At 44.8% G+C, this 26,347-nt stretch overlaps 1 long non-coding RNA gene across 1 annotated transcript in view; it reads left to right on the top strand.

Moving 5' to 3' along the window:
- The first annotated feature begins 15,426 nt into the window (after nt 1–15,426).
- The window catches only part of LOC117516953, a 58,916-nt gene continuing 47,995 nt past the window's right edge, over nt 15,427–26,347 (top strand). Inside the window, exon 1 of the long non-coding RNA XR_004562596.1 lies at nt 15,427–15,505. This is a non-coding gene — a long non-coding RNA (uncharacterized LOC117516953). The remainder of the gene's footprint in view (nt 15,506–26,347) is intronic.

Raw genomic sequence — 26,347 nt, forward strand, 5'->3', positions numbered from 1 at the left:
TCAAGCTTGGCTGATGCAAGCGCACATGATTCAAATCCATATAGTTTTTTTAAAAAATAAAAAGGTCCGATACTTTTCTAACAGACCTCGTATATGCATATGAGGTCTGTTAGAAAACTATCTGACCTTTTTATTTTTTGCAAAAACATGATGGATTTGAATCACATGTCCTTGCATGAGCAAACCTTGAACCTTAGTGCGCATGCGTGAACTTTTTCACGCCTGTCGATTGCGTCATTTGCCGGTAAACAGCCTTTGTGTGGGACGTGTGCTGTGCGCTCCGCGGATTTTCATTTCAAGGAAAAAGACGGAACGACTGGAGCAGCGCCGCATCAAATTTTGCCAGAAACTGGGCGACAGCCAGGTGGAAACCATTCGTATTATTCAGACGGCTTTCGGTGACGATCCTGTGGGCATCACACAGATTAAGGAGCGGTACAACCGGTTTAAAGACGTCCGCACAATGGTTTAAAGACGTCTGCACAATGGTGGAGAGCCACTCTCCAGTCGGCCATCAACATGCTGAATTGACCAGATGATTTCAACGTGAACGCTGTGGTGATGCGGGGCCGTCGCGTGACTATCCGAGAAATTGCGGAAGAGGTGGACAGCAGCACTTTTTTGATACATTCCACTATAGAAGATTTCCACTGTAGAAGACAGAAGATTTGGCCATGAAAAGAGTGGCTGTGAAATTCATGCTGCTTCTGACGGCAGAGCAAAAGCGCCTCCGTGTTGAAGTCTCATAGGACATGCTGGGACATGCCCACCTCTTCCACAATTTCTCGGATAGTCACATGACTGAAAAGTCACCGAAAGCTGTCTGAATCATCCGAATGGTTTCCACCTGGCTGTCGCCCAGTTTCTGGCAAAATTTGATGCGGCACTGCTCCAGTCGTTCGGTCTTTTTCCTTGAAATGAAAATCCACCAAGCGCGCTGCACACGTCCCACACAAAGGCTGCTTACCAGGAAATGATGCAATCAACAGCCGTGAAAAAGGTCACACTGTTGTGTGGGCCGCTGAAGAGGAGGTACTGCTGGCCCACCACCACCAGATGGCGCCCTGCTTGGAGTGCGGGCTTCAAGCACGAGAGGGCGCCGGAGCCACTGGGAGTGACAGCTGTCACTCATCATCAGCACCAGCTGTCACTCAGTCAACTCATCACCATCACCATAAAGGCCGGACTGCAACTCCACCTCCTCGCCGAGAAATCAGCTACCTTGGAGGTAATTGTCTCTGCTGACTTACAACATCGAGTAATAATCTGAACTTCTTTGCAGCCGTTTTCCTGTGGTGTTTTCCTTATCTGTGGGATTGGCGTTTGGTGTGATCAGCGACGGCTTCGCTTCACACCCCAACCAGATAAGTGGTTAGACAGGAGCTGCACGAGTGTGTGACTGGAGGTGGAGGTGCTCCCTCCCAAAAGAACACAGACTGTGGGATTACTGAGTGTGCGTACTCACACTCACCTGTGCTGTTTCTGTTCTCTGCCAGCAGTACCAGGTCTGACAGCTGGAGACGGTGACCACCTGGGGACCCAGGACTTGGCGGCTCCGGTGTTCTTCAGATCCGTTGGCGGTGAGGGCCGTGTGGGATCCGGCTCGGTTCTGGACGGGCGTCTCCTATCCTCAAGCCTGCCCACACATCACCCAACGTGTAATTGACTATAGTCCCAAACTGATTGTTGTCTGTATTCCATTGGGCACAATTTGCAACATTAAAGTGTTACTGTTTGGCTTATCCATTGCCCATTCTTTTACGCCCCCTGTTGTGGGTCCGTGTACATACACTTTCACAACAGGATTTCTCGGCCAGCGTCATGGATCCCGAGGGGCGTCAACCATCGCTTGTACAGCCAATGGAAGAGCGAGGTGCACAGGCGCCAGCAGGAGGCATGTTAGGTGAGCTGCAGCACATCTTAACTGCTTTTACTGCTCGGTTGGACTTAGTTACCGAGCAGAGCACTGTTCTCAATCGAAGGATGGAGGCTTTCACCGCCCAGGTGGAAGCGCATGCTCAGGGCGCTGCTGCAGCACCTCCTCCTGCTGACCGAATGCCAGAGACAGACATTCCACTGGTCGTTCAACGAACCCCCCCACCTTCCCCTGAAGCATACATAAGCCCTCCGGAGCCGTACGGAGGCTGTGTGGAGACGTGCGCGGACTTCTTGATGCAGTGCTCGCTCGTCTTTTCACAGCGTCCCGTCATGTATGCGTCAGACGCTAGCCGGGTGGCTTACGTTATAAATTTGCTTCGAGGAGAGGCACGCACCTGGGCTACGGCGCTCTGGGAGCAGAATTCACGGCTCCTAACGATTTACACTGAGTTTGTGAGGGAGTTCCGACAGGTGTTCGACCACCCTCATAGAGGCGAGACCACTTCAAGCGTGCTGCTGTCGATAAGACAGGGGTGTCGGAGCACAGCGAAGTATGCAGTCGACTTCCGCATCGCGGCAGCGCGAGCCGGCTGGAATGCTGTTGCGCTCCGCGCCGCCTTTGTAAACGGACTGTCCCTGGTCCTTAAGGAGCACCTGGTGGCGAAGGACGAGCCGCGGGATTTAGACGGGCTTATCGACCTGGTTATACGGTTAGACAATCGATTAACAGAACACCGACGGGAGCGAGACGAGGGGCGTGGTCAGGCACAAGCCGTCCCTCTTCCTCCTGGGTCCGAAAGGGAGCCGACTTCCCCACGCTCCACAGCCAGGGCACTCCACGTGACGACAGCTCCCCCTGCTGACGTTGCTATGGAAACGAGCAGGGCCAAAAAGCGATCAGATCAGAGACAAAGGCTGATCCGTGGAGAGTGTTTTCTCTGCAGCTCAACCGAGCACACACAGAGAGAATGCCCCAAACGGTCAAAACAGCAGCACTCGTCCTTAGAGACTGGGCTAAGGGTGGGTCACAATACCCATGCGGGGAGACCCCTAAAATCTGCACGTATCCCAGTCACGATCCTGAGTGGAGATCTAACCCTTCACGCCCCAGCACTGGTGGACACGGGGTCGGAGGGGAATCTGCTGGATAGCAGATGGGCAAAGGAGGTTGGGCTCCCTCTAGTGGCCTTACCATCACCATTGTCGGTGCGGGCACTAGATGGCACCCTTCTTCCACTAATCACACACCAGACACAGCCCGTGACTTTGGTTGTATCTGGGAATCACAGGGAGGAGATTGTGTTTTATGTAACACCTTCTACCTCCCGAGTGATTTTGGGTTTTCCATGGGTGTTAAAACACAATCCCCGGATTGATTGGCCGTCTGGGGTTGTGGTTCAGTGGAGAGAAACCTGCCACCGGGAGTGTTTAGGATCCTCGGTTCCACCCGGTGTGACAGCTAAGGAGGAGGTTTTAGTCCCCCCCCAATCTGGCGGCGGTGCCAGCCGAGTACCATGACCTTGTTGACATCTTCAGCAAGGATCTGGCACTCATGCTGCCCCCACACCGTCCGTACGATTGTGCCATTGATTTGATACCGGGCGCTGAGTACCCGTCCAGCAGGCTGTACAACCTCTCACGTCCGGAACGCGAATCAATGGAGACCTACATCTGGGACTCGTTAGCTGCCGGGTTGATCCGGAACTCCACCTCCCCGATGGGTGCTGGTTTCTTTTTTGTGGGCAAGAAGGACGGCGGACTCCATCCATGCATTGATTACAGAGGGCTGAACGAGATCACGGTTCGCAACCGATACCCATTACCCAACGTGTAATTGACTATAGTCCCAAACTGATTGTTGTCTGTATTCCGTTGTGCACAATTTGCAACATTAAAGTGTTACTGTTTGGCTTATCCATTGCCCGGTCTTTTACGCCCCCTGTTGTGGGTCCGTGTACCTACACTTTCACAACACACGCATGTGCACGAAGGTTCAAGGTTTGCTCATGCAAGCACACGTGATTCAAATCCATCAGGTTTTTGCAAAAAATAAAAAGGTCTGATACTTTTCTAACATACCTCGTATAAACATGATTGGGATTAAAAAATAGGAGCATCTTATTTACAATATGTGAAGTGGAATTTAGATGTGATAAGGTGAGACTAGTGCTGGGATTTGTAAACAAGTTTTTATAGCACATGATTTGTGGACATATTAATATTGCATGTGATTTGGACATATTATTGCATGTGGTTATTTCACAGTGTTATTGTACAGTCTGACAGCAGCAGGGAGGAACGACCTCCGGTATTGTTCCTTCTTGCACTGAGGGTGCCTCAGTCTGTCACTGAAGAAGCTGCTCAGCTCCACTACAGTCCAGTGCAGAGGGTGAGAGGAGTTGTCCATGATGAATTTGAAATTGGCTAACACCCTCCTCTCAGCCACCTCCTCCAGAGAGTCCAGAGGACAGCCCAGGACAGAGCTGGACTTCCTGACCTGCTTATTCAGTCTCTTTCTCTCCCGCTTTGTGCTGCCCTGGGCCCAACAGATGACAGCATAGAGGAGAGCAGAGGCTCACTCCAAAGGATCTCAATCTCCTCAGGAGGTGGAGGCAACACTGGCCTTTTTTGTACTGGGCGTCAGTGTTGTGAGTCCAGTCCAATTTGCTGTTGAGGTGAACACCCAGGTATTTGAAACTGTCCACAGTCTTTATGTCCTCCCCCTGGATGTTCACTGGTGGGTGAGGTGGTGGTTTCCTCCTGAAGTCAATCACCATCTCCTTTGTCTTACTGGTGTCGAGACACAAGTGGTTGCGCTCACACCAGTCCACAAAGTCTGTGATGACCGACCGGTACTCCAGCTTGTTCCCCTCAAACACACGACCCACAATGGCGGAGTCATCAGAGAACCTCTGGAGATGGCAGCTGTCCATGTTGTAGGTGAAGTCCGAGGTGTAAAGGGTGAAGAGGAAAGATGAGAGGACGGTGCCCTGGGGGGCCCCGGTGCTGCACCTTACCACCTCTGAATGACAGCCGTGCAGACGCACATACTGCGGGCGGTCAGTAAGGTAGTCGATGGTCCAGGCGGCGAGATGTCCATCCACACCTGCGTCCTCCAGCTTCCCCCGCAGCAGCGCCGGTCTGATGGTGTTGAAAGCGCTGGAGAAATCAAAGAGCATGACTCTCACAGCGCTCCTGCCGGTCTCCAGGTGGATGAGCACCCGCTGCAGCAGGGAGATGACAGCATCATCTACCCCGATGTTGGGCCTGTAGGCAAACTGCAGCGGGTCAAGGATGTCACTCACCATGGTGCGGAGGCGAGACAGGACAAGCTGCTCCATGGTCTTCATGAGGTGGGAGGTCAGGGCAACTGGTCTGTAGTGGGCCAGTTCGTGCAGTGTTTTGGGAACAGGGACCACACAAGAGGTCTTCCACAGGGTGGGGACCACCCCCAGGCTGAGGCTCTTGTTAAAGATGTGGCTGAGGACCTCACAGAGCTCATCTGCACAGGTCCTCAGCAGCCTCGGGGAGATCCCATCAGGTCCTGCTGCTTTCCTCTGCTTCAGCCACAGGAGCTGCTCTCTCACCTCAGTTGGAGTTACAGTGAGGAGGGAGGGGGGAGCTGAGGTGTGAGCTCAAGTTGGCTGGTGCAGAATACAGTCCAAGGAGAGGAGGGACAAAGTCTGGGGTGCAGTAGAGGTGACCAGGGGGAAGAAGGTGGGGGGTCAGAGGGACTGGAGGGCTGGCTGCTGGAAACGTGTGGAAAGCCAGGAGCAGGTGGGGGAGCAGGTGTGGAGGAACCAAAATGGTTAAAGTAACTGTTTAGCTCCTCTGCAAACTGAGAATCTCCATCTGCAGTCCTGCTGGCACCCTGCCCAAATCCAGAGGCGGTCTTGAGGCCTCTCCACACGTCCCTGACGTTGTTCTGGGCCAGCTGCTCCTCCATCTTCCTTCCATACTCCTTCTTGGCTGCCCAGATCCTCCACTGGAGTTCCTGCTGGACTCTACACTGCTCCTCTCTGTCTCCCGAGTTGAAAACCCTCTTCTTCTGGTTCATCAGGACCTTCAGCTTGGGGGTCACCCAGGGGTGGTTGTTGAACATGGAGAGGGTGGTGGAGAGGGAAGTGTGGTTAAAGTCTCCCGTGATGAGGAGGAGCGCACGGTGGTGTTGTGTCTGCAATTGTGTCACTGTACTGTGGATGTTTCTGTGTAGGCTCTCAGTTGTCCAGGTGGTTTCCATAGTAGAGAAGCTTAAATCTTCGACTGGACTGGGTTGCTTGACGTGAAGACGTTTCGCTTCAAATCGCAGAAGCTTCCTCAGCTAAAATTCTTGCTCTGGTAGTACAGAGCAATGTAGTGTATTCTATCAGATGTCAGGAAAACTGTAACGAACACAACATAGGTGAGACTAAGCAACCGTTACACAAAAGGCTATACCAGCACCGCAGAGAGGGTGCCAGTGGACCACACTCTGCAGTTCATCTCCACCTTAAAGACACTAACGACACGTTTGAGGACAAGGAAGTTAAATTCTTAGCCAGAAAGAAGAAATGGTTTGAGAGAGGGGTGAAGGAGGCATTCTATGTGAAACAGTTGAAACCCACCCTTAACCGAGGAGGGGGTCTGAGACACGCTTTGTCCCCTGTTTACAATGGGTACTCAGATCAAAGCAGTTTCAGTCTTTTGTTCCTGGTAATGAGTCATTCATGTCATCAAGAGAGGCGTCAGTCCCATCGGTAGGAGGGACAGCTACCCTGTCATTAGGAGGGTGCTAACAAGAGCGCAATAGGTGCTAATTAAAGCAATTGTTTAGTCACTAGCCAATAGCAGTCTGCCTCTCAGTAGGAGGGGTGTGGTTAGGTTTAAAACTTCAGCTTTTGTGGCTTCTGTTTGTTCTTCTCGACAAAGGTCAGACAGAAGTCAGACTACAAGAGCAAGAATTTTAGCTGAGGAAGCTTCTGCGATTTGAAGCGAAACATCCTCGCATCAAGCAACCCAGTCCAGTCGAAGATTCAAGCTTCTGTACTATGTACTGTGGATCCGCTCACAGGCAGCGGTGGCGTCTGCAGAGGGAGGAGTATACGCGCAGAGCGCAATCACACTTCCAAACTCCTGTGGGAGGTAGTACGGCCTCATGCTCACCGCAAGTAGCTCCACGTCCGAGGAGCAGATCTGAGCCTTCACGTGAACATGAGCTGTGTTGCACCATCTCTGACTCACATAAACGGCGAGCCCCCTCCTCTTTTCTTCCCGTTCTCCGCCAACGTCCTGTCTGTGCAGATAAGTGTGAAGCTGTCCATGTTAATAACAGAGTCCGGTACATGTTCATCCAACCACGCCTCCGTGAAGCAAATGAGACTGCAGCCCTTATACAGCCTCTGGAAACGGGTTAGCACTGCTAGCTCCTCTGTCTTGTTGCGGAGAGACCTTATATTCCCCATGACCACAGATGGAATATAAGTCCTTCTCCACTTCGTCCGTCCATCCCTGCAGCCTCTCCGTCTCCTTCGTATGTCTGCAGGTATGTCCAGGTGCTCAGCATAGTGGGGACGCGGCCCACTGTACATAGAGTCTCTTTGTCCAAGCAGCTGATCCCGGCTGTAAACAATGGGACGTCCGGAGCTGGGGACAAAGGGATTTCCTTGCGCTGCCTCAAAAAATGCCAAAAGAAGCAGAAAACTAATCACAAGAGTTATAAAAATGGGTTTCCCATGTGCACACTTGCACAGGGTACCACCCACTGCACATAAAAACAATAAAGCACTATTAAAAAGTATTAAAAATAGCGAAAGTAGGAAAACAGGGGGCAGAGCTGAAGTAACAGGCAGCTGCATTGACAGCGCCATCTTCAAAAAAAAAAAAAAAAAGACACTTTTGTGAATTTGTCAGGTTACACCAAGTGCGACATAATGCTGTTTATACTCTGTGTTTCAGTGTTGAACCAAATGGTCACGAGAAAAGATGATTATGGACACGTTACATATGAAAATGTGGTTGGTCAAACACACACTTTGTGCAGCTTCTGATGTCTGACCTGGGCTGTGGCTCCTCCCCCTCATCTCAGCCAAGTCTGCACTGTGACCTTTCCTGCGTGCTGATGAAGGCTCCATGTAGTGCTGGAGCACACGATCAACCTATCCTTCACCTCTCTCCACCTGGACATGCACGCTGTTGACACCTACCAGAAGGATGCTGGTCTTCGCAGGTACCTCTGTGCTCCACCGTGAGAAGCACCGGGGCAGGATGAGGCCTTCAGGCATCAGCAGAGTGGAAATACTGCGGTCCAGCAGCAGTTAAAAGAAAAATACAAAATAAAAAAAAAAAAAGAAAAAAAAATCTGGTTTGTTTGACCTGTCAGCAGGTCCCGTATTATGCCCGATTATGGAATAAACAACTTTTTTTAGCACCTTGACATTAACAAGTGTGACCACACGGTGGCAGTATAGACCTGAATAAAAAAAAGCCTTTCAGAAGTGTTGAATTTTCCACCGTCAACACTTTTGTGTGTGATTTCATTTTTCAGTAAAAATCCACGTTGTTCACTGTTCAAAGTTTACATACACTTTGTCAAAAACTGTTCCCCACATTTCACTTTATTCTGATCCAAGATAGTTAAGTTTTTTCATTTTACGTCTATATAATTATATTGTATTCACAGTAAAATTTTGAAGATAAATCATAAACCTCTGTCTTTTCATGTTTCTCTGATTGTATCATAATATTTCATCTGTTTTTTTTGTAACACTTTAAAATCAGCTTTATGTTACGACAGACAATCATCAACTAACATAATTTTCATTTTCAGTCGTAGCCCAAAATTAGTAAAGTTTTTCTATCAAGCCTGTGATGGACATTAAAAAAAAAAAAAATCAACATTCTTACTGACTTAACATGTGAATTGTACGATAACATAAAATGTGTGGATTCAGGGAAAACTGAGTTTGAAATATTTTGACCAAAGGTGTCTGCACATGACACCTATAACCTTTACAGTGTGACAGCATCACTGCAACTCTTTATCATTCTGGTTTATTTTTTACAGCCAGCTTTCATCCAGAAACTGCTTCAGACTGATCAGTGCACAAAGTTCATAGCTCAATGTTCCATGGATGGTCTACACCCACCACACCCAAATTGCCCCCCAAAATGGGTTTATTTAACATGGGAGGTGCAGACTTTGTTCCAATGCCAGTTGATGCAGGTGTCTTTACTGAATGGAAAAAACCCTACTTAGGAACATTTATTTGGTAGAAGCACTAATTAAGAACACAATTAATTAGTGATAATTAGAGTTTTATTTAACATGAAAGGTGCACACTTGAAACCAACTTCATTACATAGTGTCACATCACATCTCAGTAGTTAGAAAAATGAACTTAAGAAGAAAAATGATGGTGGAAAGATCCCTTAAGAAGGGCCACGCCCCCCAAAAATGGATTTATTCAGCATGGGAAGTGCAGATTTTATTTCAGTGCCAACTGATGTGGGACTGTTCACTGAATGGAAAAAAACAACTTAAGAACATTTATTTTGGTGGAAGCACTAATTAAGAACATAGTTAATGAGCGCTATTTACAGTTTTATTTAACATAAAAGGTGCGCAGTTGAAACCAACTTCATTACATAGTGCCACATCACAGTAGTCAGGGAAATGAACTTAAGAACAAAAATGATGGTGCAAAGACCCCTTTAGAATGGTCATACCAAGATACCCCCCAAATGGTATTATATAACACAATAGGTTTAGACTTAATTTCAATCACTGAAGGGGGTATTCACTGAAACCCTATTGTTAAATCCTTTTGGAAGGTCACAGTTGAAACCTACTTTATTACATAATACCACATCTCGGGTGGGGGGGATAAGGAAAAAGTAATGCCGAAAGTCACTCCTTACAAATAAAATAAGAAGGATGATTTGTATAACAGCAAAGGAGTAGGGGTGGTGGCCAAGTGGTTAATGCACTTGGTTTCAGTGCGGAAGGTTCCCGGTTCAAAATCCCACCACACCACAATTCTCCATGTAATGTGGAGTTGCGTCAGGAAGGGCATCCGGCGTAAAACTTGTGCCAATTCAACATGCAGATCCACCTTGGATGTGCTTTGGCGACCCTGAGTTCAAACAAGGGAGCAGACGAAGGGACTAACTTTTATTTGTATAAAAGCAAAGAGGTATAATATATAATATATGCTTTTATACAAATCATCATCCTTAAAGTATTAAATAGCAGACACCATAATGCTCCTACCTGTGCAATTGGTATATTCAAATGCTATACTTTCTAAAACATGTTGAATGACCATTGGGTAATCAGAGAAAAAAAGGTATAACTACTATTTTGAGCACCATATGCTTTGTTCAGAAGACAAAATTGGATAGTCTTCCAACCTTTTAGCATTGTAGATTGACATGAAATATGTATGACTGTAACTAAAGCCATCTAAATATAGGCATATGCAAGCTATCTAATAATAGATTTGACGCAACAACATATTCACAATCAAAATGTCTTAGAATACATTTGTCTCTGAGTCTCAACAACATAATCACAATCAAAATTAGATAGAAAAAAAGTTGTGTTTTCAGTTTGCTCCATTCTGATTATAGCATTTACTTAATAGGACAACAAATTATTGAATTTATATTAAACCTGTAGTAAATTGCACTTTTAATCAATGATCAAGATGGAAAAACACAGTTTAAGTTTTGTAACCACTTTTCAAAGTTTGAATACATCTATATAAAGTGTAAAATGCATTAATTTGATATCATCAAGTAAATCCACTTCGTGACATGACCATTTCAAAATGATTTTCATAGTGCGAAAGGGTGAAGATATACAGCCATCCTCAATACTGAATGTCAAACCTACACCAGTAGCAAGGGTCAAAATACATGTAGACAGCTACAAATAACCCTGATATAATGCAGAAACCTGCCAAAACGATATAATAAATCAATCAATATTATACTGCCTTAGCATATGGTATTAACTATACTAGCTTTCTATACAGTTTTCTCCACAGTGCCCTGTCTGGTGAATGTTCGTTTCCCCATAATGCAGCTGAAGACATTCTTACTCTTCATCTGAAGATAGGCAGCTTTCTTCATCAGAGGATGAAATCTCAAAGTTTTCATCGGAGTCTTCTTCAGGAAGGTCACCTTCTGCTGGAATCAATGATTCGGGTAGTTCAGGACCTTCAAACCAAATGACTTCATAATGTCCGTCCTTCAGGTCCCATCCATCATCTGGTGAAGGATGCTGCATTATATTCGTTGCAGTAGCAGTGGCCCACATCCTTGCTACAAACGCTATTAATATGTTGAGATAACTCAGATTCACAAGGAGTAGGCATACTACCATCTATGCCCTTCAACTTTTCTAAAGCATTCTTGCACCTTGCCTTTGGTCCATAGGCCTTCTCAAACACCTTAACAGTACCCAATTAATGAAGTAGCCAATTTGCCCTTTGCTCCATACATCTCTGCTGTAAAGGTCTCCAAAGCTTTTTGGTCTCTTTCTGTTAGCTGTCCTGTAGACATGGATGAGAGAGCCTTCTGAGCTCAAGTATTTTTCAACATCTGTGCAAATGGTTTGACTTTGCCTTTTCGATGGAATGCAGAGGTGTAATCACACTCTGTTAATGCATGGAACCCAAGACGTGCACTGCAAATCTGATGTTCTATTGTACTGGCAATTGATGTGATGCTCAGGTACCCTCTGTTGTTTTTTGATGAACTTCCAACATCCATCCAAATGTGGGCTTTCATTTCCCAGCAGTGGTATAAGAGGATGACTGCAATGTTAGTGTCTGATCCTCTGACTACAATGTTGTTGGCACCTCCTTCACCATCTATGAACTTGGCATGGGCTGCGATCAGTGTGTCTGCCTCCTCATGATTAGTTTTCAAGTTCTCAACTTGTTCTCTCATGACCTGTCCATTGCTGACATAGAAGTGAAAGCATGAACCTAAGTAGGAGAGGTAGACATGCCTCTTTTCAATCCAGAGATCCAGATGGCTTAACTCCATGCACAGTACATAAATTGCTATTCTTTGAACTGTTGAAATGTAGTAGTAGGTATATATCAAACATTTATGATTAAATAAATGTTCTCAACTTGGGTTTTTCCATTCAATGAACAGTCCCACATCAATTGGCACTGAAATAAAATCTGCACTTCCCATGTTAAATAAATCCATTTTTGGAGCTGGGGTTAGGCGTGGCCCTTCTTAAGGAGTCTTCCCACCATCATTTTTGTTCTTAAGTTCATTTTTCTGACTACTGAGATGCAGCACTATGTAATGAAGATTGTTTCAACTGTGCACCTTTTATGTTAAATAAAACTCTAATTAGCACTAATTAATTGTGTTCTTAATTAGTGCTTCCACCAAAATAAATGTTCCTAAGTTGGGTTTTTCCATTCAGTAAAGACACCTGCATCAACTGGCATTGGAACAAAGTCTGCACCTCCCATGTTAAATAAACCCATTTTGGGGGGCAATTTGGGTGTGGCCCCTAGCCACACCCACCAGTTCCGAAACTTAAGAATCGCATTTCCTGGCACAGTTTAGCCTAATAAGCATTTTTGATACTACAGACCTTTCGCAGCTTTCATGTTGAATAAAAGTCACCTAGCTCCTGGACTAACAGCTAGAGCCCGGGAGGGGTCAGTGAAGATTTACACTGAGGTCAAAATTGAAGAAGAAAAAAAAAACTCCAATCATACTGAAAGGTACACCACAATATTTGTCCAAGCTTCAAGATTCCAAAAAGGTATAGTTTGGATGATCTATGGCTGAATGTTATGAGGTAAAAACAGCAAACATGATGACAAAGGTCAAATTCAGTTTGTATAGGGGTTAAAAATTAAAGGTGATCCAATTTTGGTAAAAAGTGATGTAAATTATTGCTTGCACACTGATGACTTGTAACTGGCTTATAATTTAGAAACGTGTTGTCTCTCTGTTTGGACCATCCGAAGGCAGACAAAAAACAAACAAACTGACCATGAGCAAATTTGTCTGTCACACCTCATGTAGAGGGATGTGCATTTCAAACGAGCTATTAAATTTAAAAAAAGCTCTTAAAGGGACATAGCCCTTGACTTAAAGTGACCCCTGCCTAAAAGTCTTTAACTGTGCGTAGAACGGGTATGTCAGCTACTCCTACATAACTCTATCAAATTTGAAAGAAATGTAATTATTTCTGAAAGGGTTATAATTTTGAAAATTTGTTCAACATTAAAGAACAAGGGATTTTTCCTATTTTCCTAGATTTCCCCTGACCTTGACCTTTGATGTATGACCTTGAAAGAAGAATGTTGTCTAGCCACTGCAGTATATTAGGCTGAGCCGGATACTTGTTTCAGATGAGTATCCCGTACAGATAAAGTATTTTTGATGAGTACGAGCATGATACGAGTAAAACTCATCAATATCTGTGCTTGTGCTGAAGGAAAATTCTCATTGGCTAACTGACTGTCTTCACGCTCTGTGACTGGCCAGTCACACACAGCGCCTGCCCCTCCCTACACAGACACGTCTCTCTGCAGCTTCTCGCACACACAGACAGGATCTCTCTCTGTGCTTGGCTTGATTTTACCTCACGTTGCTCTCTCAGTACTCCTTAAGTTTTCTTCAGCTCACCCCTGTTTTGATTTGTATGGTATTTAAAGTTACTTGGTGAACTTGTTTCATAACATACGTGGTGCGTTTTGAGAAGACAGAGCTAAAAACAGCTCATGTTGTGTTGCTCACTGCCTCCACTCTGGTCGGGGTTGGGTTTTTTTTAACCGTTTGCTGGCTGGTGATATAAAGTCAGTTGGAAAACTTTGCTCCTACTGAAAATGGTGCTTTTGAGAAGAATACAGTGAACAAGGCTGACATATTTCCCTGTTTGCCATTACTGGATGCTTGCATGAATCACCAAGTTTACACAGAACATTAAAAAAAATAAATAGTCTTAGAACAACCTCTCTCTCTTTCCCTGTCACTCAGTCTCACACACATGCAGACAGACACCTTAACCCTCTGGGGTCCAAGGGCATTTTTTGGACAGTTCACTCGCCTGGCATAAATGTTTTATTATGGCTGTTAACAGCTCTCCCTGCATCCCACAATCAAGTTTCGTCTCTTTTTTCAGGACAACCTGTTCTTTCATAATATATATGCTTTTGTTGTGTTTTATAACTGTAATAAAGGTTTACAATAAAAATAACAAAGGAAAAGGTAAAGAAAAAATAATTTCCCACACACATTTATTCAAAACACACAGCAAACTATAATAAACAACTGTTTTGACACTTTATAAAGGTAATTTGAGGTCTTGTGTGAAAGACTGTACAACAAAAAAGTTCAAACAATAAACACAAATGCACATTTTGAACAATATATACAAAATGGTCTATGTGTTTATGCTCCAGTCTGATATGGTAAACAGTGCTTTACGTCAGAGGGAGAGAGCCACAGAGTAATCAGTAACATTCAAATGCAAACTAGAGTAACTGATAGTTATGCACTGTTTGTTTGAGCACGTGAAATTGTTATCAGAGGCTCTCCTACTTTCACTGATCGCTGTGCGTAATCACGCAGGGCGCATTGGAGCCTAATAGTATGTACTCAGTGGAGATATCACTCCTGAAAATGATCTTTGGTTTATCATGTGAGGTAAATCTGCCCTACGATTGGATTTTGGAAAACCATGTGACGGTGAACCAATTCCGATTGGACACTCACATTGCACACGTCATCACACAGCTTCTATGAGGAGTACAAAGATGGCCGATGGCTGGCTCGAAAGTCCGCAGAGTTAACTTTTCAGCAAAAAAAGTAAGTTTCTATCTCATATCATTAAAGTTATTTCTAATTTAGTAAAGCTTGGTCCCAGCCATCGTATATGACGCTGTCGGCCCCAGAGGGTTAATCAAAATGCCAAGAATGTTAGGTAGTAAAAATAAATTAAAAAAAAAGTTTGATCATAAAATTAAAAAAAAAAAAATTTTAAAAGTTGTGTTGAGTATGACAACTCTTGTTCATGCATACTTAGTTCATAATTTCCTACTACATTGACTCAATTCTGAGGCTGTTCTGTAAATATTCATACACTTAAGAATATTCATGTTCTGAGTTCATAAAAAAAATGTTCTGTAAATAGTTCTTACTTTTGTGATCAAAACCATTTATTTGAATCTCAATTTTGAGGCTGTTTTGTAAATAGCTTTCAAATAAATGTAGCAACTTCTGATCAATCCATATAAATTTCAGACTTAATGTACAGATGTAAGCCCCACACATTTCTGCTTAAACCAAGCCCACTTCTAGTTTAGGCCCCACCCACTCCAAGTACAGATACAGATAGTGTACTTGCTCATCCCTAGTTTATATTTGATGAAAATCAAATTGCAAGCTGTAGAGTGTTGAAAAGAGGTGAAAACAAAACCTCCGCCCAGCTTCAATGGCAGAGGTAAAGGTAGGTTATCGCCATGACAATGGCAGTGATTTACTTCCTCACCCTGTGAGGAATTCTGAAGGTTTCCAGTTTGTCAGCATAACTCTTGAAGGTGCCACACAGACGGTTTTAGGAGACGCACTCTGACTGCAGGAGCTTAGACTAACTTTCTTTCAGGTAACAGCTGGTTTACTTTATTCATGTTTGGCACAAAGTACAATCTACAATTATTCAAAATAATTGTTTAAATATGCTGATGTTTAGGAATGGGGGTTTTGTTCTGTTGACAAGGAGTTGATGGTGTCCATTTATGCTGAAGGCTGTAGCGTGGTAAAAGACCTTTTGAAAATAATGCAATTTAAAATGGCACAAAAACTAAACAAGCGTCGCTGGTCACACATAGGGAGAGGTGATGGTCTAGTGGTTGTGTGGTATACTTCAGACCAGAGGATCCTCTGTTCATAACCCAGCCAAACCAGGAAATCAGTTAGGGCCCTTGGGCAAGGGCCTTAATCTCCAGTTGCTCCTGGTGTTTAGTGAGCATCTTGGCAGCACCCTGACTTCGGCTTGAGTGTGAATGCATGACTGAGGCGTAATCGTAAAGTGCTTTGAGCGCCTGATGCAAATGGAAAAGTGTTAAAAATGCAGTCCGTTTACCACTTTTGATACCCTGTGTGGTGAGATACAATGCTGCTAGAACCCAATGTCCCTGAGGGAGTCTTCCTAAGGGATTAATGAAGTTCTGTTTAATCTCAACACATCAGGTCAATCAACATTTATTTATGAAGTGCATTACAGCAGGCAGATGTGTCCAAAGTGCTTTACAGTTTAACAAAAAAAAAAAAAAAAACACCTCCACACTAGGTGTTAAAAGCCATCTTAGATAATTAAGATTTTAAAAGCGCTCGCGAGGAATAGTGTGCGAGTCGAGAGGTAGTTTGTTCCACAGTATGGGGCCAGGTACCGCAAAAACATGATCACAGACAAGGTAAGGAGGTGCAAGGCCAAAACAATAAAATCTTAAATTCTAAAATAAACTGGAAGCCAGTGGATTGAATACAGGACGGGCGTAATATGCTCATGTCTAAATGTGTTTGTTAAAAGAGCAGCAGCATTCTGCACCTATTGGAGACGTGCAAGAGAAGACTGATTAATGCCAGAATAAAGTGCATTACAATAATCAAGTCTGGAGCTGATGAAAGCATGAACGGTCATCTCAAGATAATGTCTACTGAGAAAGTGCTTTACTTTAGCCAGAAGATGAAGCTTAAAAAAAATGAAAAAAAAAGAAAGAAAAACAACTTGCTTTAACAGAGTCTGTTGATCAAACCTCAAACAGCTGTCAGCCGTTACAGTCGAGGACTGGGTTGAGATGTTACCCCAAATGCAGGAAGCAGTAAGGCAGGCAGAATAACTTAAGAGTTTATTGAACAAACTGTGCAATAGAAGGGCAAAACCAGGAGGACTTGACTGACATGATGGATGAAGAAAACCAGACTGATCACACAGACAGGAAAGGGACCAGGAGAAACGAACCTGTGGAGCTAGTGGGGCTGGATCAACTGCAGGGGAGAATAAGAAGGCATGTGAGGTTTTGCAACTGCATTTTGGGCACACATCCAGAAATACCAATCAAACTAAACTTAAATAGTTCATTCAGCAGTTCAGGATCAAAGTCTTAGTGCTTTCAGGACTTCAGTTCTACATGACACACCCAGAGGCACGTAACAGACAGAATCAGAATGACAGCTCCGGGTGCCAGGCTTAGGACTGCAGCAATAAAGTAGAGTTCTCTTGGTGATTTCACCCAGAAAGCCACAGCTTCATCACTCAGGAATTAAGCAGCTGCGTGCGGACCCTCCCGGACCGTACCGAGGTGAAGTTAGTTTTACATTGGGTATTCCACAGACATTCGCTCCGGTTTACCCTCTTTACTGCGGGTAAACGTCCTCTTCGCTCCAGTTAAACCTCTTCTTTGCTCCGGCGACAGAGCGACTCTGAGCAAGCCACTCCAACATTTCATGTCCGCCCGTATTGCAGACGTTACAGTAAACAAGCAGAGATAGTAGACAGCTACGTCGAGCACCAAGTTCCTGTTTTCAAAATAAAAAGGTGGGATATTCAAACCAGAGATGCTGTGTTTAAAGCTATTGAGCGAAAATGCAAATGTTTACATTTAAAAATATGAACAGATTTAAAATGTAAAAAAAAAAAAAAAAAAAGGTGCATCTCATGCAGCCAGTGGAGTACTGTGATTTCACACTGATTTTGAGTCAATTGATCACATGAAAATTCAGTAAGGTGTATCTTATATTCTAATGTGGAACTATGCTAATATATAAAGGTATATCTAAAAAGGAGCTAGGAATAAGTATATAATATACAAACAGTATGTGGAACATACGAGGGCTGTCCGTAAAGTATAGGTCCTTTTTATTTTTTTCAAAAACTATATGGATTTCATTCATATGTTTTTACGTCAGACATGCTTGAACCCTCGTGCGCATGCGTGAGTTTTTCCACGCCTGTCGGTGACGTCATTCGCCTGTGAGCACTCCTTGTGGGAGGAGTCGTCCAGCCCCTCGTCGGAATTCCTTTGTCTGAGAAGTTGCTGAGAGACTGGCGCTTTGTTTGATCAAAATTTTTTCTAAACCTGTGAGACACATCGAAGTGGACACGGTTCGAAAAATTAAGCTGGTTTTCAGTGAAAATTTTAACAGCTGATGAGAGATTTTGAGGTGATTCTGTCGCTTTAAGGACTTTTCACGGTGCGAGACGTCGCGCTGCGTTCTCAGGCAGCGTCATCAGCCTGTTTCAAGCTTAAAACCTCCACATTTCAGGCTCTGTTGATCCAGGACGTCGTGAGAGAACAGAGAAGTTTCAGAAGAAGTCGGTTTCAGCATTTTATCCGGATATTCCACTGTTAAAGGAGATTTTTTTAATGAAAGACGTGCGGATGGGTCCGCGCGTCGGGACGCAGCTGACGCGGCGCGGTGGCACAGGAAAAACACCTCCGTGTTGATAACCATTTGTAAAATCCAGGCGGCTTTTGATGGCTTTCAGTGGAGTGAGTATATGAGAAATTGTTTATCAGCTGGAGATGTTCCAACTTGTCCTTAAGGCTTCCAACAGAGGTGTTTTTCCTGTGGCGGAGCGTCGTGGCGGCTGCGAGCCGACGCTGCAATCCGCCTGCACGTCTTTCATTAAAAAAATCTCCTTTAACAGTGGAATATCCAGATAAAATGCTGAAACCGACTTCTTCTGAAACTTCTCTGTTCTCTCACGACGTCGTGGATCAATAGAACCTGAAATGTGGAGGTTTTAAGCTTGAAACAGGCTGATGACGCTGCCTGAGAGCGCTGCGCGACGTCTCGCACCGTGAAAAGTCCTTAAAGCGACAGAATCACCTCAAAATCTCTCATCAGCTGTTAAAATTTTCACTGAAGACCAGCTTAATTTTTCGAACCGTGTCCACTTCGATGTGTCTCACAGGTTTAGAAAAAATTTTGATCAAACGAAGCGCCAGTCTCTCAGCAACTTCTCAGACAAAGGAATTCTGACGATGGGCTGGACGACTCCTCCCACAAGGAGTGCTCACAGGCGAATGACGTCACCGACAGGCGTGGAAAAACTCACGCATGCGCACGAGGGTTAAAGCATGTCTGACGTAAAAACATATGAATGAAATCCATATAGTTTTAGAAAAAAATAAAAAGGACCTATACTTTACGGACAGCCCTCGTATATGAAGATTACCAGGCACGAATAAACGTGTCATATGACCAAGAAGCTATTGAGCTAAAATGCTAATATTTACATATAAAAATTAAAAATATGAACAGATTTCTTAAAAAGGCAATATTACATTTAAAACCCAATAAGCCACCGGGGCCCGAACGTTTCCCATCGGAGTTGTACAAGGAAATAAAAGACTACTTGATCCCTATAATGAATGCCACATACAACTATGTGATAAAAACCGGCATCCCCCCCCATTGGAAAAAAAAAAAGCAATGATCTCACTGATACCAAAAGAGAGTAAAGATAAATTAGAGCAGGGAAGCTATAGACTGAACCAAGATTACAAAATGTTTTCCATATTTTGGAAAAAAATAATGGAAAATAACAGATAAGCCTTGACCAAACAGAATTCCTCAAGCAAGGGCAGACACAAGATAGTCGGCGAACATTGCATGTGATTGTGCAGGGGTGGGCAATCATGTGCCATGAAGGGCCGAAGCACTGCAGGTTTTCCTTGCTACCAATCATCTCAGCAGGTGATTTCATTAATGTTCAGATGTTTCAGCAGGTGATTTCATTGACAACCAGGTGTTTATGTTCAAGGGAGAAGCTCATCAGCAACCCACCTGCTGAGGTGATTGGTTGCAAGGAAAACATGCAGTGTCTCGGCCCTCGTTGCCCACCCCTGGTCTAGTGATTAAGGTGTTGGGCTTGAGACCAGAAGATCCTCGGCCTGACTGGAAAAATCACTAAGGGCCCTTGGGCAAGGTCTTTAATCCCCTGTTGCTCCTGGTGTGTAGTGAGCGCCTTGTATGGCAGCACCCTGACATCGGGGTGAATGTGAGGCATAATTGTAAAGCGCTTTGCGCATCTGATGCAGATGGAAAAGCACTATATAAATGCAGTCCATTTACCATTTATATAGTTAATAATACTGCTTGACTTTTATTTTTAAGTCGACGCAGAAAAAGCTTTTGATCGAGTTAGTTGGGAGTTTTATAGAGTATTACAAACATGTGGTTTCCACCAGACAGTTATTAAAACTATTCAAGCATTGTGTTGCAACCCAAACTTAACTTAAAATTAATGGAGTCATCTCAAACTCATTTGACCTAGAAAGAGGAACAAGACAGGCTCAGGCTATAAATCGAACATTAAAAAAAGACGTGTTAAGTTATCAGTACAAGCCAATTCATAAAATCTAGAATCAAATTAAAGTGGGACCAAGAATACATCAAATATATCAGGGTAATTATACCAAGAGATTTGATATATCTTTATTCTCTAAATTTGAGCCAATTGAGTCAAAAATTAAAAGAGGACATAATAAGATGGCGTTTGATACCAATACTAAGTTTTGAGTCTAGAACTGAGTCAATAAAGCTGAATATTTTGCCAAGAATATTATGTGTTTCAGACCCATCCATCCATTTTCTTCTGCTTCATCCAAGGTCGGGTTGCGGGGGCAGCAGCTCAAGCAAAGCTGCCCAGACCTGTCGATCCGCACACACCTCCCTCAGCTCCTCTGGGGGAACCCCGAGGCGTTCCCAAGCAGCTGCGAGACGTAGTCCCTCCAGCGCGTCCCAGGTATTCTCCGGGGCCTCCTCCCGATGGGACATGCCCAGAACACCTCTCCAGCGAGGCATCCAAAAAAGATGCCCGAGCCACCTCAGCTGGCTCCTTTCGACGTGGAGGAGCAGCGGCTCAACTTGAGCTCCTCCCGAGTTACTGAGCTCCTCACCCTACGGAGGAAACTCATCTCGGCTGCTTGTACTCGCGATCTTGTTCTTTCAGTCATGAGCCAAATCTCATGACCATATAGTGTGAGAGTATGAACGTAGATCGATCGGTAAATCGAGAGCTTTTGCCCCCCTCAGCTCTCTCCACTACGACGGTCCGATACAGCGACTGCATCACTGCAGACATTGCACCAATCCGTCTGTCAATCTAACGCTCCATCCATCCCTCACTTGTGAACAAGACCCCGAGACACTTAAACTCCTCCACTTGAGGCAAGGACACTCCACCGACATGAAGAGGGCAAAGCACCTTTCCAGTAGAGAACCATGGCCTTGGATTTGAAGGTGCTAATTTTCATCCAAGAACACTTCACACTCAGCTGCAAACCGCTCCAGTGCATGCTAAAGACCCTGACTTAATGAAGCTAACAGAACCACATCGTCCGCAAACAGCAGAGATGAGATTCTGTGGTTCCCAAACTGGACCCCCCTCTACACACTGACTGCACCTAGAAAGTCTGTCCATAAAGGTAATGAACAGACCCGGTGACAGAGGGCAGCCCTGGTGGAGGCCAACGTGCACTGTAAACAGGCTTGACTGACTACCAGCAATGCGGATCAAGCTCCTGCTGTGGTCGTACAGGGACCGGACAGCTCTTAGCAAAGGACCCCGGACCCCGGACCCCGTATTCCCAGAGCACCCCCCACAGGGTGCCTCGAGGGACACGGTTGAGCGCCTTTTCCAGATCCACAAAACACATGTGGACTGGTTGGGCGAACTCCCATGAACCCTCGGGCACCCGATGGAGGGTGTAGAGCTGGTCCAGTGTGCCATGACCAGGACAAAAACCACACTGCTCCTTCTGAATCCGAGGTTCGACTATCGGTCGAATTCTCCTATCCAGTACTCTGGATTAGACCTTACCGGGGAGGCTGAGGAGTGTGCTCCCTATGTAGTTGGAACACACCCTCCAGTCCCCCTTCTTACACAGAGGGACCACCACCCCAGTCTGCCAATCCAGAGGCACTGTCCCCGACCACCACGCGATGTTGCAGAGATGTGTCAACTAAGACAGCCCCACAACATCCAGAGACTTAAGGTACTCCGGACGGATTTCATCCACCCCAGGAGCCTTGCCACCGAGGAGCTTTCTGACTATCTCGGTGACTTCAGCCTGGGTAATGAATGAGTCTGCCTCTGAGTCCCCCAACTCTGCTTCCTCTTCGGAAGATGTGACAATGGGATTGAGGAGATCCTCAAAGTATTCCTTCCACCGCCCAACAACATCCCCAGTCAGGGTCAACAGCTCCCTACCCGCACCATAGACAGTGTTGGAGGAGAGCTGCTTCCGCCTCCGGAGGCATCGCACGGTTTGCCAGAATTTCTTTGAGGCCGACCGATAGTCCTCCATGGCCTTCCCAAACTCCTCCCAGACCTGAGTTTTTGCCTCTGCAACCACACAGGCTGCAGCACGCTTGGCCTGCCGGTACCTGTCAGCTGCCTCTGGAGTCCCACCTGCCAACAAAGACAAGTAGGACTCCTCCTTCAGCTTGATGGCATCCCTTACTTCTGGTGTCCACTATCGTGTTCGGGGATTGCCACCGCAACAGGCACCAGAGACCCTCCGACCACAGCTACGAGCGGCCGTGTTGACAGTGGAGGTGGAGAACATGGTCCACTCGGACTCCATGTCTCCAACCTCCCCCGGGATCTGGGAGAAGCACTCCCAGAGGTGGGAGTTAAAGACCTTGCTGACAAAGGGTTCCACCAGTCATTCCCAGCAGAACCTCATGATACATTTGGGCATGCCAGGTCTGACCGGCTTCCTCCCCTCCCAGCGGATCCAACAGCTCCACCATACTGGGCAACATCTTGGTCGTTGATTTCAAACTTGTCATGGGAGCTTCAGAACTGCCCTTAGTCTGACCCGTCCCCTAGGACCTGTTTGCCATGGGAGACCCTACCAGGGGCATGAAGCCCCTGACAACATAGCTCCTAGGATCATCTGGGTAAGTAAACTCCCAACCACAATAAGGTGGCAGTTCGAGGAGGAGTTTCAGATCCTTCCAATTGAGATATCTGATCAGCAATTTAATGAGTGGGATAAATTATTGTCAAGATATAATTGGCATTGGAGAAAATCTAGGATAAAATTTCAAACTCAATTGACAAAGAAGAGGGCCAGACTTGAACCAATGCGTTAAGGTCAAGTGATCAATTGACTCAAAATCCATGTGGAATCACAGTACTCCACTGGCTGCATGAGATACACCTCTTGTTTTTACATTTTTAGCCTGTTCATATTTAATTATTTTTTATATGTAAATATTAGCATTTTAGCTCAATAGCTTCCGGGTCATGTGATCAGTGGACTCAAAATCAGTGTGGAATCATTGTGCCCCACTGGCTGCATGAGATACACCTCTTGTTTTTACATTTTAAATCTATTCATATTTTTTATATGTAAATATTAGACTTTTAGCTCAATAGCTTCTAGGTCATGTAATCAATTGACTCAAAATACATGTGGAATCACAGTACTCCACTGGCTGCATGAGATACACCTCTTGTTTTTACATTTTAAGCCTGTTCATATTTTTAAATGTAAATATTAGCATTTCAGCTCAATAGCTTTCAGGTCATGTGATCAATCGACTCAAAATGCATGTGGAACCATAGCGCTCCACTGGCTGCATGAGATACGCCTCTTGTTTATGTCTCAAAAATCGAAAATGCACAACAAAACAAATGAGGAACGAATGGGAGGAAACTGGAGTCAACGTCTGTGACCGAACTGTAAGAAACCGCCTAAAGGAAATGGGATTTACATACAGTAAAGCTAAACAAAAGCCATCATTAACATCTAAACAGAAAAAAAACAAGGTTACAATGGGCTAAGGAAAAGCAATTGTGGACTGTGGATGACTGGATGAAAGTCATATTCAGTGATGAATCTCGAATCTGCATTGGGCAAGGTGATGATGCTGGAACTTTTGTTTGGTGCCGTTCCAATGAGATTTATAAAGATAACTGCCTGAAGAGAACATGTAAATTTCCACAGTCATTGATGATATGGGGCTGCATGTCAGGTAAAGGCACTGGGGAGATGGCTGTCATTACATCATCAATAAATGCACAAGTTTACGTTGATATTTTGGACACTTTTCTTATCCCATCAATAGAAAGGATGTTTGGGGATGATGAAATCATTTTTCAAGATGATAATGCATCTTGTCATAGAGCAAAAACTGTGAAAACATTCCTTGCAAAAAGACACATAGGGTCAATGTCATGGCCTGCAAATAGTCCGGATCTTAATCCAATTGAAAATCTTTGGTGGAAGTTGAAGAAAATGGTCCATGACAAGGCTCCAACCTGCAAAGCTGATCTGGCAACAGCAATCAGAGAAAGATGGAGCCAGATTGATGAAGAGTACTGTTTGTCACTCATTAAGTCCATGCCTCAGAGACTGCAAGCTGTTATAAAAGCCAGAGGTGGTGCAACAAAATACTAGTGATGTGTTGGAGCGTTCTTTTGTTTTTCATGATTCCATAATTTTTTTCCTCAGAATTGAGTGATTCCAGATTTTTTTTTCCTCTGCTTGGTCTAAAAAAGTAACCGTTACTGACTGCCACAACTTTTTTTCCTGATTTCTTATAGTGTTTCTTAAAGCCAGAAAGTTGCCATTTGAAATGACTTTAGTTTTGTGTCATGTCTGTGATCTGCTTTATTTCTACAAAATTAAACAACTGAATGAACATCCTCCGAGGCCGGTGATTCCATAATTTTTGCCAGGGGTTGTAGATACTGTGCACATAATTACTGAACAGTGCGGACGCACAAACTCTGGGAACTGAATTACATCTGATTAAGCTGTATTATTAAAGAAATGATTGCGCAGAACAGAACGGACTCCGACCAAGTAATTAGTGCGGAGCGTAGCGGGTGAAACTAGGCGGCCTGCAAAGTGAACCGGGGTTAAAACAAGCAGCAAGGAGGCGTGACGGTGGAAAAAATACGAATAATAACTTGACATTAAGCTCAAAGACGTACACAGAAGATTCTGTCTTAACTACAAAACTTGCAGGGGGAAATGCAGCCGATTAACCAGGAGGCTTGTGACAGGAACTGATTACGTTCAGGAAATGGAAGCTCAACTCGACAGGTTACTTTCTGAGCCTGGCAAATCATAGCAGGAAAAAACACGACCAGGTACATAACTGAACCTGAAGGCCACTGTGAGAGGGGAACAAGTTACGTTCACGAGCCTGGAAGCGTGCAGCAGAAAAATCACAAGGAAACGTGATTTCAGCGCACAGGCTCACTGTGGGAAAAAACAGGACAGGTGAGATTAGCTCCAATAAACAGCGAGAGAACACCAAACCAAGATAACTAAGAAAGACAAGAAAAACGACAAAGGTTACCAGCAGGGCGCTATGTAGGAGCACAGCTGGGAACCCGAGGCAACACGGTTCCTACCCACAGGAACACGGAGGTTCAGCTGGAGGTCAGCAAAGATTCTGGCCCCGAACCAGTGGAAGGTCCATGGTTAAATCCTGAACAGCGATGAGATGCTATGAAAGTCAGCTGTGGACACCCACTCAGCGGAATGCTGATCAGCTGTGAGACGCCGTTCAGAGCCATGTGCTGTCTTGACAGATGGGTGGAGCCCTGACATCAGACGCTGCTCAGTCTTGACAGCCAGGAGTGGAGCCATGACGTCACCAGCAACTGATGCACCAAGCAAACAACAAACCTCCACAACAGCTTCACCTGGAGAGAGACAGCAGAGCAAAAACCCAGACAGACCAGACCGAACCAGGGGCAAACCACAACAGTCAACTATCACTCCCAAATTCTTGAGTGCTGGTTTTACATAATTAGCGAGAGCACCAAAGTTTGGTGTTACCACATTTGGCCTGCCAGAATGTCCAAACAAAATGGTCTCTTTTGCCATCATTCAGTTAAAGGGAGTAATGGACAGCCAGTACTTTATATCACAAATACAATTAAATCATGATGACAAAGCATTGCTTCCATTGGTCCTCATTGGCAGATAGATCTGCAGATCATCTGCATAACAATGAAAGGATAGGTTGTGCTGAGCTATAATGGACCCCAATGGCAAAATATACAAAGAAAATAGAATAGGGCCAAGAATAGAACCCTGTGGCACTCCACAAGACAGGGGAGCAGCTGATGAGTAGAGGTCACCAATCATAACAGAAAAACTTCTTTCGGCCAAATACAATCTAAACCACTTAAGTACAGTACACTGAATGCCAAAAAGATGTTCTAACACGGAAACAAGTACTGTGTGATCCACAGAAACAAAGATGTGATCTTCTTCTAAAAATGACTGTAACTGTATAAAAACAACCTTTTCTAAAACCTGGCAGATGTGACACAGGTCTAAAATCGGATAAAACTGAACTAAGCTAAGATACGTGTTGATAAAAGTTAGGAGACTTGCCTAACAGTATTAAAAACAGGATGAACAGATGTTTCATCTTTGTTTTTCATCATGTTCCTATCGAT

Source organism: Thalassophryne amazonica, chromosome 9 (genome assembly GCF_902500255.1).
Source record: "Thalassophryne amazonica chromosome 9, fThaAma1.1, whole genome shotgun sequence".
In the NCBI taxonomy this organism is placed as follows: Eukaryota; Metazoa; Chordata; class Actinopteri; order Batrachoidiformes; family Batrachoididae; genus Thalassophryne; species Thalassophryne amazonica.